The sequence below is a fragment of the Oncorhynchus keta genome, chromosome 17 (assembly GCF_023373465.1).
Source record: "Oncorhynchus keta strain PuntledgeMale-10-30-2019 chromosome 17, Oket_V2, whole genome shotgun sequence".
NCBI classification, from domain to species: domain Eukaryota; kingdom Metazoa; phylum Chordata; class Actinopteri; order Salmoniformes; family Salmonidae; genus Oncorhynchus; species Oncorhynchus keta.
The window spans coordinates 44,747,095-44,760,347 of NC_068437.1; the positions used below are offsets into that span (position 1 = coordinate 44,747,095).

Sequence of the window (13,253 nt, forward strand, 5' to 3'; positions counted from 1 at the left end):
TGACACAAATCTTTCTAAAAAATCCTATTATTCAGTTTGATTTCAATGGGCGGTTAGAGTCTCATTCTTTAAGTGCATTTGTGCTGTAAGACACCAATAGATAAAACGGTTTTGAATTTAATGACTACATTTATTCAAAATAACTGTTGTGTGTCAGTGTGTGCCTTGGACATGTATGTCCTATTTCTTGAAAGACCAAAACAGGGCAGAAAAATCATCAATGAGCCTACTTGCAATTAGATGCCTAATGTATTTTAACAGTCACTATAATGCTATTTAGCCTAAGGTTTGAGAATGAACCAATTAAGACATTTCATTTAAAAAATGAATGATAGGCCAAGTTATGTAGGCCTAATAATAAAACATAAATAAACCTGGTGGTATGACAGCTATAGTTCACATTGATGTCATTCAATTATTATTATTATTATTATCATCATTTTAAGAGTTAAAAGTTTAGGGCATGATCTTTTGTTAACGCTTTATTTTAAGGTTCGGTAACAAACCATTTACAATGCATTTATAAAGTGTGCGTTGACTATTTATGAATCATTACTCCAACATTTATACATCCTTTATTCATCATTAGTAAAGTATTTTTTGCAGTCCCCAATCCAAAGTTAACGCTATTTATACTTGATAAATACTTTATAAATATTTTGAGGGATCAGTGAAATTTCTCTACAAAATATGGGCATGCCATTTGTAGACATTTCAGTAGTACCTGATAAAAAGATAAGCACACATCACATCACATTTAAATATATATACATAGGCATATGTCAATGTGAATAACTAGCTTACTAACATTTACAAATGTGGTAGTAAGGGTTAATAAATGGCGAACAAACTGTTTGTTAATGCCTTATAAATGGTTTATTATGGACCCTTAAAATAGTGTTACCGATTTTTTTATTTTTTTTACAAGCTCCATACGTTTTTTCCACTGTATCTGCCATTTAAACCGTAGAAGCATTGTTTCGAGGGCTAAGTCAGACCCATGCAGCGCTACACATGGGTTCATTTTATTGTAGCCTAGTAGGCAGGCCTATGTCAAAGCGAAAACTTTTAGGATAGGTTGCAAACCGCAGGAGGAAAATGATAACCGCCCATTGATGAAATAGATTATAAAACAGGGGGGGGAAGTTAACAAAAGAGTTTCTTTGAGGAAGATTCTATTTCGAAGTTCTTTTCTGTGATCGGCTAGGAGAGGTGAATCCTGAGGCCTGTTGGCTAAGACCTGTGACTAATGGCGTTTGACCGCTGCTCTCTCTGTTTTGTTCTCCTAACCATTCATTTTAAAGTGGTTACCTTCACATTTCTTTCTGGAGAGTCAACACTTCTGCTTTGAAAGTGCGGGGAAGGTAAACCCGCGTGTGTCCTAAGTGATGGCACAGAAGGCAAATCTCCATGAAATTATGCGCCAGGCGCTTCCCATGAAAATAGATGCATGGTACCCATGTCCATTACTAACGCAAAAATTAATTGTCATATTTTTTGTATATATTTTACAAATGATCTAATATGAGTAGGCTCCAATTAGCCATCTGATCCACCAGTCTTGCATGTTACCCATGCATGGCCGAGTGAGTTTATTTCGGATATTTATAGGTGAATCCCATATGTTATGCAAAAGAGCCCTGGCAGTAAAGACATCGTTAGCAAAACTTCCACATAAACACAAATTAATCCTACTCAATATTTTCAGACCATATAACAATGTATTTATTAGGACAGATCAGAGTCTACACTGTAGGCCTACGTTTGTGGTGTGAGGTTCATGGTGTGTGACGGTTATATATCAAGTTTTAATGCTATAGCCTCTATTCATCGTGCCTTGTCTAGCAATTTTCAGATGCTGTCAGTATTTAGGCCTTTTACCTGTTATAGGCAAAATATTGAAATATGAAATAAATAAAAATGTTCATAGGCTGAGGAGACTAATTACTGTAACATTCTTGAATTAAACAAATTATGCGTATAAACACTCCTTAAGTGAAGAGGGTCATTTGACAAATGACATGTTTTGTATATATATAAGCCACTTAGCTTAAACAGGTAATGTCTGAGTAAACAGACAAGTAATTACGTAACCATGAAATCGTTACATTTTTAGATAAATGTATTGATCATTAGATTTGCGTTTTATGTCCCGTCGGGGAAACCCATATTAAGACACATTAACACAGCACCCACCTTCACAGACAAAAAAACATCACTGTTAAGTTCAAAGCGTTTAATTATTTCAGGAACCTTCGAAAATCCCCCTATTGTACAAATCAAGCAGATGGTTTGCAGGAAATATAGCTTAGCCCCAGTGACCGAAACTAATTTCTACTAGCTTTCCAAGCCTGACACGATTGTTTTCTCTTTACCAAATATAGTCTAGAGAAACAGCTGGTCGGTCGCTGAATTAAACTCTTTTAAAACACATTTTTCAAATATTATATCCCCACCCTCACCACCCCACGCTTGTCCGTAGACACAAGAGGTGGGTGCATTGAAATGATAATGATACTGAAGATAGATTACAGTAAGACTGCCGCAAAATATTTTAACCGTTTCCTAAATTCATTGTTATATATTCAGGTTAATGACGTACATTTGTGAAAATGTTGATTAATAATGTATGGCCTTCTTGCAACCTCGTTTTTTTTGCCTAATGTATTGTACTCTTTACCTGACTTTCTATTCAATATATTTAACTGTATTTAGTGAGCAGATACTGTAAATAGACCCATCATTAGCATTAAGATAAATTATATGTATTTTTCTTTAAAGCAATAATTATAAGTGTTTTTATAATTTCATTGCAGACTATGACAACATTCAGAGAAATTGGCCTATAGGCCTACCACAGCATCGTTGAAAGTTATGCTGTTTAAAAAAAATAACTTTTTACTGGTTATATATTTAAAAGGAAATCATCCATTTCTAATTTTGTTTTTACACGTGGTCTATTTATTTTACACGCTGCTTTGAAGATGGACGGTCTTTACACCTTCTATAAACCGCCTTCTTGAGTGGTGCTCTCCCTCTTCAAGTCTGGCTCAGCAGCTGTTTCTGACTAGGATCCGGCCACTGCGGAACATTGGAGGGATTAGGAATGGCCCAAAATACAGAGGAGCTCTGACAAGCATTAAATCGATATTAACTTTGCATTAAACATAACCCCCCGTTTTCAAACGGAGAGAGGCACAAGTCCACGGACAAAGCGTTTCAGTGTGTGTTGCTCTGAATGCACCTGTTCCCCAATTTACTTGGCAGCCAATCTGTGCTAATGACGGGTTTCTATTGAGCCCCCACCAGTGTCAGTTAGTCCATCCTTTGTCAGGTCATAGATTCATAATGATGTTTTGCTTAGTTAACAGGTTAACTACTAACTATGTACCACTTAATCAATATATTGCCATAGCCTCACTTTATTGTCTGTTTGACTGCTGCATGATTACAATGATGGGAAATTGGGCATCTTACCTTGTCATGATGGCTACATTAATTTTAAGTATGAGGTGAAATCCCAACTTTTGTTTGAGTCTGTCAACATTTATCAACCAATTAAATGTTATATGCTTCCAAGGGGGAATGGAAATAAGACCTATGCTATATTCTAGCAACCTTGGTCAGGAATATGATATAGCCCAAGATGAAAATGTTGCATATACTGTAACCTTTGACCTACTCCAGAGGACTGGGATGTTTTGGAACAGATGTGCCCACCTTTGTGGATAGAGTTTTATCAATGCGCAATATATTTGCATTTAACCAGGCAAGTCAGTTAAGAACAAATGATTATTTACAATGACAGCGCCGCCGTATGGGACTCCCAATTATGGCCAGTTGTGATACAGCCTGGAATCGAACCAGGGTCTGTAGTGACACCTCTAGCACTGAGATGCAGTGCCTTAGACTGCTTCCCCACCTGGGAGCCCTTAAATAGTGGATACCTATGTGTCTATAAGTGCCAACTAACCATTTATTTTGTTCCTTTGGTAACACTTTTTTGGGATAATCCCAAGTAGATGGTTTGTAGTTGTTCAGTATCTGTTCAATAACTGTCAACAACAACTATCCACTAACCCTAGCCCTAACCTTAACCCTTATCCTCTGAAATTAACCCTAACCTTAACCCTTACCCTTATTCTTAACCTTAACCGTAACCTTAGCAAGCAGTTGATTATCAACAGACAGTTTGTTGATAGTATGCCCATCTACATGGGACTATCCAGAAAAGGTGGGACCTGTAATTCAACTCTGTTTGGTTGTAGTATGGTACATAATGTTTAAAGCACTGAACTAAACACTCAAATGAGACAATATGAAAGAGAAGTCTTTCAACTACAGTATCATTCAACAACATATTTGCTTATTGACTAATGGTATATGAGAATTATCAATCAGTTTTACAGGCTTTGCTTTTGCTCGTGGTGCATCATGGTAGTAACTGTATATGGGAAACATTTTCCTCGGTATTGTCTTTGTACCCTCCTCTTAGCTCAAATAACCGTTTCAATTCAAAACCTGGTTCTGTTCTCTCATTAAAATGGATGGCTGAAAACATTGGGCTTTTGGAAAGCACTCATAGAATGCTCATTAGTCCTAAATTGGTCATGGGAGCTCAGGGAACATCAACGTGGCAAACGTATTTAATTCTCATTCTAATCTCATTGGGCCTCATAACGTTCCACCACGTTGCTGGATCTTTAGGGAGGCCTCTGCACCTGGCAGGTTGTTTAGAAAAATCTTGTAAATGCCTCTGGTTAAAATGTGCTCCACGCAAAACCCAAGCGTTGCTACAAATCCCCAAAAGGGGGAATCTTTGTGGTTGTCAACACCAGTTTAAATAAAGGTCTGGTTGCTATCAAGCGATCAATGCTGCCAGAAATGACCCCTCGGTTATGCTAACCTGGAGCATTATTCTTGTTGATCGTTATAATGGGGACACATTGGGAAAACCTACTCAATACGATGGCACACAAAAAGAGCTCTGAGTCCTTGGAGGGAATAGTCTTTTTTAAACCTGAGTGCTTGTATGGGCTGACGGGGCTGCAGTGGGAGTTTGGGCACATCGACACAATCTTTAGCTTTGTTTTAGGCCTGAGCTTGGAGAGCTGAGGAAAGCACCTTGTCGAAAGGGTTCCATTGAGTTTGGCTGATGGGTTGAGCGTGGGGGCTCTGCAGTGGCAGCGAGGGTGCTTGTGTACCAAGGAGGAGCTGGGGTTGTTCTCTGGCCACTTGAATGGGGGACGCTAGCGCCTGTTGGATGGATGGTATTGATGTGGTTTAGCCGAGTAATCGGATTGAAAGTGAGCCATGGTATTTATGTCAGTTCACATTTCGTCAAGTGCATAATATGCATGGCCGCGGCGTGGGGATTCTGTATTGAGACTTTGCCTTGCAATTCAGTGTTATAGAAAGCCAAAGCCTCATTTAATTCAAATATAATTCTCACTCAACCGTTTACCGTTTGATATATTTGCATAACAGCAAAGGCCCTTTGCCTTTTCAACGTCTGTGTGTGTCTTTTTCTGATGGTTCCCTGGCCTAGACCCCTACGTGTAAAGTGTAATTGAAAGTGTATACTATACAGGAACAGGGTTTCTCACAGGGATAATCAAAAAGGAGGTGAGGGAGAGGTAAAATTCCAGACAATGACATGTAACTTTTCCCACTAAAGGAGCAATAATGTCAGGTTAAGACAAAGGAGAGAATGCTTTACAACAGTGTAATACGCCTGAAGATGTGTGAACTCTCACGTGATATCATTTCACAAACAATTGTTTGTTGCTGTTTCTCACACCTTATAGTTTTAAAAAACATTTTAAACAATGGTTTACTTTACAAAAACTCTACTTCACTTTTTTTATTTGTTAAATGTGGTTATTTTTCACAATTGCTGCTATTTTAGGTTAATAGAGTTAAGTGTTTTTGTTATTATTCAAACGGAATAAGTGTTATAAGGAAATAGGGTCAGTCCTTAAATCCACATGTGTAAAAATAAAAAGGGAATTGCAACCGGAATTGAGTCCACAACTTCACAGAATATATTGTGTTCCCTAAACCTGCTTTACTCCATTACTATGCAATTCTAAATTAGTTATTGCATTTAGAAAATATTTTGACTGATATTTGGATATAATTTATGTGGATCTGAGCAAATATTTTACCTCAATATTCTACACCTTTATCAAATAATTATTTCAGTCATACATTTCAGACAGACAGGCCTATCGAATGGCTGGGTTTATCTAAAGCCCTTCTCTTTTCCCTGTGTGGCAATTTGAACCCACATATCCCAAATCACATCAACAGAGAGTGATCCTGACACCATACTGTTCTCTGCCAAAATGATTGTCCTTCTGTCCCCATCACAAGAAAACCCCCTTTGAACCTGCCCCCCTCCTCTCTAGGAGTAATCCATGGCCCAGACTTAGATTTTGTTCTCTGCCCCTCCTTTTCCTTTCTAACAAGCCCAAAATGTACAGCAAATGAGAGGGAAGGCAGAAAAAATGGTGTTAATATCAGCATGTCAGACGGAAGATTAATCCTAATCTCCTTCTCTGTGTGGCAGGGAGCGGGGTTGAAAGGCATGGGGAAACAGCGGCAGGGGACTGGCAGCCCTGGATCTCCTCCTCCAATGGCATAATGCTGCCAGCCGCAGTGCCTGCTGGCTGTGAGGACTCCACGGGGCCACGGAGAGCTCCTTCCCCACCATTCTAGGCTTTCACAGGACACTTCCTGAAGAGGTGGGTGATATTGGCCCCCCGTCCCCTCCCACATATGGAGAAACCTCCAATCCCAAGCTGCTCTTGTGCTGGTATCCTTGTTTTCTGAATCAAAGGTGTAATAACTTTTGATGTGGTAACCCCATTGAATATCATTGTTGTCATGACACCATGCTAGGACAGGTTCTGTGAATGAAATTAGACATGATTTTCAGTATATGCTGTTCCTTTTTGTCTAACGTTCTATGATACTCTAGAAGTAATTATTTTTAAATCAAGGGGTAAACATGAATTTAAATTACTGGAAATGTTTGAAGATATTTCAAGCTACAATTTTTTTTCCACCTGTTACCACAATCTTTTCCAAAACAGAATATACTTTACAAACATAAAGTAAATACCAACATTTACAGGACTATTCCATGCTTTGTTGACAGTCCAAGTATGACTCTGTTTCTTACATTATTTAAATATCATCATAACATAGTGGTGAATTTACCGTGCTGGTCAAATGTGATGAATAACCTCCATGCTATTGCGCATCCATCTGAGAGATAATGAAAAGTAGCATTAGGAGTAACTGAAAGAAGCAGAATACATAGATTTCATACAATGATCCTGCTGTTGTTGTGATGAAAGGTTGGAGAACTGCTATAGAGTATACAAACAGTGGCATTGCAGGAGAGGCAGGTGGACTTCACCTGGTGTAGGTATAAAAATAATCTAATAATTGTCTCAAAGGGACTTCATGAAGTGACCAGCCTGTGAAGCCTTCAGCGGTTGTCGTGTCCAATGATGGTCAAGATTGCAGACAGAAAGACCCCAAACATTCAGCAGGACCTTTTGAACTCTGGGATGCTCTCTAAATAGGGTATCTCAGTGCCCTCTGTATTCAGCTGTCTGACAGACAGACAGTCACAGAGGAGGGTGCCCACTGGTTGAAGAAACCTGAAAAGGCAAGCCCTCTGCAGTAGCCTCAGACGCCCACACTAAAAACTCTCAGCTATCAGTAAAACATCATTTAGTCTTTTTCTCATGTGCTGTATTTGTGGGAGTAAAAAACAGGTGTGGATAAGTGTAATAAAATAATATGCTACTGAGACTCTATATACTGAGGCCTACATTTGAAGAAGCCAGCAAGCTCTGTAAAAGTCCCACAATGTGAATTTATAGTCACTTTCTGCCAGAGTGAGTGAAGCAGAGGCCTCTGAATCTGAGCTTTGTACAAAACCCACCCAAGAGTGAAGAGGCTGGACTGAGTATGTGGCATGCCCAGCTGCCTTGAAGTGGAGGGGTTTCCTTTCGGAGGCTCTCTGTCTCTTTGAATACAATGTAGGTGTTACTGCCCAGAGAGAAAATAACAAAAATAATCACTTGAGAGCTGAGATTCATTCTTGAGGGGTGTTTTTTTTTTCATTCTCACTCAGTCATGAAATCATTCATCCTTCAGATGAGGAGGAGTCCCCTTTACAAAGGGCCTGGGGCTGCCAATGCAGTCTAGTCTCATAGACTAGACGTAACATAATAAAAACCTAACCCGGGACACTCAAATTAGTATGATATGTTATGTTTGGTATGGTTACATAACACAGACGGTTACTCGAAGCAAATCTGAAAGTAGGGCGGTTGGTTGGTTGGGGTTGGATGGTTGGGCATAAAACTCGAACGTCTAGAAACTCAAAGGTTGCGTGTTCGAATTTCAGCTAATTAGCAACTTTGCAACTACTTACTACATTTGAGCTACTTTGAAACTACTTAGCATGTTAGCTAACCCATTAACCTAACTCCTAACCTTATCCCTAACCTTAAGCACTAACCCTGATGTCAACCACCTAGCAAACGTTAACAATAGACAGCTAGCCAATGTTAACCACAACAAATTGGAATTTTTAACATATCATACGTTTTACACATTTGTAACACATTGTACAAATTGCAATTTGTGACATATCACACAAATTGTAATTCGTAACATACAGTTGAAGACAGAAGTTTACAGGTTTGAGTCATTAAAACTAGTTTTTCAACCACTCCACAAATTTCTTGTTAACAAACTACAGTTTGGGCAAGTCAGTTAGGACATCTACTTTGTGCATAACACAAGTCATTTTTCCAACAATTGTTTAGAGACAGATTATTTCACCTATAATTCACTGTATCACGATTCCAGTGGGTCAGAAGTTTACATACACTAAGTTGACAGTGCCTTTAAACAGCTTGGAAAATTCCAGACAATTATGTCATGGCTTTAGAAGCTTCTGATAGGCTAATTGACATAATTTGAGTCAATTGGAGGTGTACATGTGGATGTATTTCAAGGCCTACCTTCAAACTCAGTGCCTCATTGGAAAATCAAAAGAAATCAGCTAAGACCTCAGAAAACAAATGTAGACCTCCACAAGTCTGGTTCATCCTTGGGAGCAATTTCCAAACACCTGAAGGTACCACGTTCATCTGTAAAAACAATAGTACGCAAGTATAAACACCATGGGATCACGCATACCGCTCAGGCAGGAGACACGTTCTGTTTCCTAAAGATGAATGTACTTTGGTGCAAAAAAGTGCAAATCAATCCCAAAAGACCTTCTTTTTTTATACCTTTATTTAACTAGGCAAGTCAGTTAAGAACAAATTCTTATTTTCGATGACGGCCTAGGAACAGTGGGTTAACTGCCTGTTCAGGGGCAGAACAAAGATTTGTACCTTGGGGATTTGTACCTCGGGGATATGAACTTGCAATCTTTCAGTTACTAGTCCAACGCTCTAACCACTAGGCTACCCTGCCGCCACTTTGTGAATATGCTGAAGGAAACAGGTACAAAATTAACTATATCCACAGTAAAACGAGTCCTTTATCGACATAACCTGAAAGGCTGCTCAGCAAGGAAGAAGCCGCTGCTCCAAAATCGGCATAAAAACCACCAGACTACGGTTTGCAACTGCACATGGTGACAAAGATTGTACTTTTTGGAGAAATGTCCTCTGGTCTGATGAAACGAAAATAGAACTGTTTGGCCATAATGACCATCGTTATGTTTGGAGGAAAAAGGGGGAGGCTTGCAAGTCGAAGAACACCATCCCATCCGTGAAGCACGGGGGTGGCAGCATCATGTTGTGGGGGTGCTTTGCTGCAGGAGGGACTGATGCACTTCACAAAATAGATGGCATCATGAGGGAGGAATATTATGTTGATATATTGAAACAACATCTCAAGACATCAGTCAGGAAGTTAAAGCTTGGTCGCAAATGGATCTTCCAAATGGACAATGACCCCAAGCATACTTCCAAAGTTGTGGCAAAATGGTTTAAGGACAACAAAGTCAAGGTATTGGAGTGGCCATCACAAAGCCCTGACCTCAGTCCTATAGGACATATGTGGGCAGAACTGAAAAACCATGTGTGAGCAAGGAGGCCTTACAAACCTGACTCAGTTACACCAGCTCTGTCAGGAGGAATGGGCCAAAATTCACCCAATTTATTGTGGGAAGCTTGTGGAAGGCTACCCGAAACGCTTGACCCAAGTTATGCTACCAAATACTAATTGAGTGTATGTAAACTTCTGACCCATTGGAAATGTGATGAAAGAAATAAAAGCTGAAATAATTCATTCTCTCTACTATTATTCTGACATTTCACATTCTTAAAATAAAGTGGTGATCCTAACTGACCTAAAACAGGGAATCTTTACTCGGATTAAATGACAGGAATTGTGAAAAACTAGGTTTAAATGTATTTGGCTAAGGTGTATGTAAACTTCCGACTTCAACTGTATCATTCGTAATGGATGATTGACATCCACAAATTAATACATGCTATACAAAATGTATCATATCAAACTAATTGTCCCGGATTTACATTTACTATTTTATGTCTACCCCTGAGTCCAGGTTGGCCAATGGCCCCCCAGACATTTTATGGGACCTTTTCTCAACTTTTAAGTCTGAATAAAACCATGCATATTTTAACAGGAGTCACGCTCTGTAATCTGACCTTCAACAGGCTGAAGTAACTTTCTGAAAGAGGAGGGAGATAAGGAGAAACATTTTAGGACAATTCTTGCTTCCTGATTTGCACTCTTTTTCTTGTCCATATCCAGGAAACATTGCCTTCACTCTTTTAAGACTGAACCACATTTGGCCCCCAAAAAACAAACATTTTTTCCTTCTTTTTTCTTCCTTCTTTGCTTTATAATTCTATAACGGGAGTCTTTCAGTCATCTATAACCCTCGCTGGGTCAGAGCGAAATTGAAAGATTATTAGGAGCAGAGAGAACACAACATGTTGGTGGGGGAAATTGTTAAAAAGGAAGTCCCCATTTTTAGGGGTCTGTATGTGATGCAGAGATTAAAAGTTTCATTTCAGATTTTGCTGTATTCATGGAAGCATGGCTGTGAATGGAACCCATAGAGGCCCACAGTGGTGCCCTGGACTTTTATTGTCTGCCACATCTCAAGTCACAGTTATCTTAGCCCTCCACACAGGGTGCAGCAGTAGAACTATCTGACTTTTTCCATAGTATGTGTGTGTGTGTTCTCATTAACAAGGTTTATCAGGTGGTCTGACTTGAAGGAGTTGCCACAGAGAGGCCATGAAGTTGCTTTTCACTTCTTTTCCCACCCCAGTGGTGCATTGATTCTGAATGAAAGGCTTGTTTGCACTCTGCTGTGTCACCTGTAAAGTCTCTCATGTGGAAAACTATTCAATATAAAGGCACAAAAACACCTGCCACATGAGATACTTCAAGAGTATTTTTATCCCTCCCAAAAATATATTTTAACAAAATGACTATCTTGAAGAAGTATGGAATTGTTTCTTCGAATCCTATATAATTGACACCAAGCAGGATGACAAATGCTACAAAACAGAACAGACAATTCAGTATTCAAAATAGTGGTAATATCCAAATAGGGTCAAGGCTAATACAATTCCCTTCACAATGTGAATAGATAAATACATGCTTTTTCATTTCATTTTCACTTTGAAAACTTTATCACGTCCACCTCAACATCACTCACCGGATTATAGTCACACGCTCAGCATGCTCAGCCTTCATTCAGGTTCCTACATCAGCTTTGTTTCATCATTTCACGAGGACTAAAGTCACACACACCCACATATACAAAGAGAAAGAAAGGCGAACTGGAGGATATTCTCAAGTAGCGCTCATTCATCCCATATTGCCGCTCCTTTGAAAAGGGCTGAGGGAAATGAAAGCGTGCTCTAGGCTATTCACCTCACATTTGAAGGTCTTCGGTTGGTGAAATGTGCCATATCTGTAACAGTCGAAGAGGCCCAAAGATTTCCCTCAGAGAAAGAGTGGGTGCTCATCTCAGTCAATGTCCTGGCGGTTCTGGTGTGTGCCCCCTCTTTGTACCGGCCCAGCAGGGGGTCTGCTGTCCCGCCACATTCACGTGCCGATCCCAGTCATCCCACACACGGGGCTCTTCACCTGTTAGAAAGCCACCACCACACTGCTGACACAGCCAATTGCCTTTTGTTCCGCACCCGCTCTGCCTCTTTCAAGGAACAGACTGTAATTTCATCAATTTCTCATGCCTATAATTGCCATGAATACTTTACATTTCCATGTCTAAACATCAACAAAAAAGGGATTTCATGGCCCCGACTTCAGCCAGGAAGAGCCGCACTGCCACGGAGAAGAAAGAAAACATTAAATCTAGTCCCCCTCTTACAGTCTGGTTATGTTTATGATCTACTGTGGAGGCATGAAGAAGGTCAAATGATGAAGGAGAGTTTGATTTAAGCTGCAGAACAAAGCAGGATGAAAATCCTCAAACGCTATTGTGTATCTAATCACAGTTGAGCACATGGAAAATATATGTTTAAGAAATCCGTCAAATTACATTTGTGATGGGTAATTTAATTTGTGTATTATGCTTGCTTATTACTACAACATTAAGTTAAAATGGAGGACTACAGTGTGAGATAAAATAAAAAATACTGAAACATACACTGTGGTATTTGTGGTTAGGTGCTTGTTGCAGTGGGCAGAATTATTCTGATCAGTGCAAAGGTAATTACTTTTACACCATGAAGCTGCCAGCCTTTGTCCCCTGCTTTATATGAAGGAATAGCTTTAGGCATTAAGGGCCCGGTGTCTGGGCCCAAGAAAGCCCTTCCCAAGTTTGTAGTAAGCACCAGAGACAGACGGCATTTCACTCTCCAAATGGCTACGCTTTTGCATTTGAATGTGTCAACGATCCCTGTTCCTTGGAGAGGGCTGCACCACTAACATCTTTAATCCCTCAAATATTGTCAACCCTCATGAATGCCTCCCATCTAAGCATATGTGTAATTATTCTGTAATGCTCCCCAAAATGTGATTTCTATCGTTTGTTCAGTGAATTGGCAACCTCCCCCTCCTCATCTCCTTTGTGGTCCCTTTTTTCTGGGGGGGACTCTGGAAAAAAATGGGGGAAAAAATAAAAAAATCCTGTGTGAGCAAGGCTCATATAAAGGCCTGTGTGAGCAAGGCTCATATAAAGGCCTGTGTGAGCACGCCTCATA

At 39.7% G+C, this 13,253-nt stretch overlaps 1 long non-coding RNA gene across 1 annotated transcript; it reads right to left on the reverse strand.

The window, feature by feature from the left end:
- Positions 1-446: 446 nt before the first annotated feature.
- Positions 447-12,342, reverse strand: LOC118395906 (uncharacterized). Its single transcript, XR_004828088.2, has 3 exons — positions 11,959-12,342; positions 7,225-7,272; positions 447-6,911 (listed from the first exon to the last, which is right to left on the reverse strand). It is a non-coding gene; the product is annotated as an uncharacterized LOC118395906 (long non-coding RNA).
- Between the last annotated feature and the right edge of the window lie 911 nt (positions 12,343-13,253).